Raw genomic sequence first — 923 nt, forward strand, 5'->3', positions numbered from 1 at the left:
GATTAGGCATTTCGTTGTCGCACGCAGTAGACCCGAGTTCGACTCCCGGGTGAGGAGAATTTTTGTATCTCGGTCTTTCTATTGGGATTTTATATCTCTCCCAGCCCTGCTTGCTCCTCACAGGCAGAGTCGTGAGCAGCATGCCTCCTAAATGATCTAAATTGTGTGATGATGGCTTAACAATACATACACCTACAACCACACCACAAACAGAATGAAAGGGGGAACTCATTTCATTTACTCAGACTGCAGAAAGACAACCGTGGCTTGAATCCTCAGTATGTCCTTGAACTTGGACAGATATCTACCTCAGAATTATAAAGTTGTATCTGATATTTTTTGGCCGTTTTGAGTTGCTAAGACCACGAGGTCAGAAACCATATGTTCTATCTGCTCTATAAAAATTGTAAGATTATTCGATGTCGTTATACAAGATATCCAAAGAATTGAATTCGAAAAAGCTTAACATGTTGTGAAACTCAAATTTTTTAATGTCAAATTGCTTGAAACTGAGTAGTGAGCAGATAGGACTTTTTGATTCTAATGTAGCAATTTTTTTCTCATCTACACCTTTATAACTCGAGCGTTTGTGGAATTTGATAAGATAATATAAGAAAGGGAGAAGTGGTGAGAAAGAGACACCGAATCCCTGACAGGCACGGTCGAAGCCCCCTCTTTTCCCCTTTCCTTATTTATCTAAATTGTGTCGATAATAGCGTAAAAACACTTACATTAATTTTTTTAAAGAACTCGAATTTTTTTAAAAAGAAAGGAAGCTAGGTAGGGAGTGAAAAGGGAGAAGGGAGAGATAGACAGAGAGGGAGAAAAGACAAAGAGAGAGAGAGAGAGAGAGAGGAGGGGAGAGAGAGAGAGGGAGAGAGAGAGAGAGAGAGAGAGAGAGAGAGAGAGAGAGAGAGAGAGAC

The sequence above is a fragment of the Aplysia californica genome, unplaced genomic scaffold, assembly GCF_000002075.1.
Source record: "Aplysia californica isolate F4 #8 unplaced genomic scaffold, AplCal3.0 scaffold00873, whole genome shotgun sequence".
In the NCBI taxonomy this organism is placed as follows: domain Eukaryota; kingdom Metazoa; phylum Mollusca; class Gastropoda; order Aplysiida; family Aplysiidae; genus Aplysia; species Aplysia californica.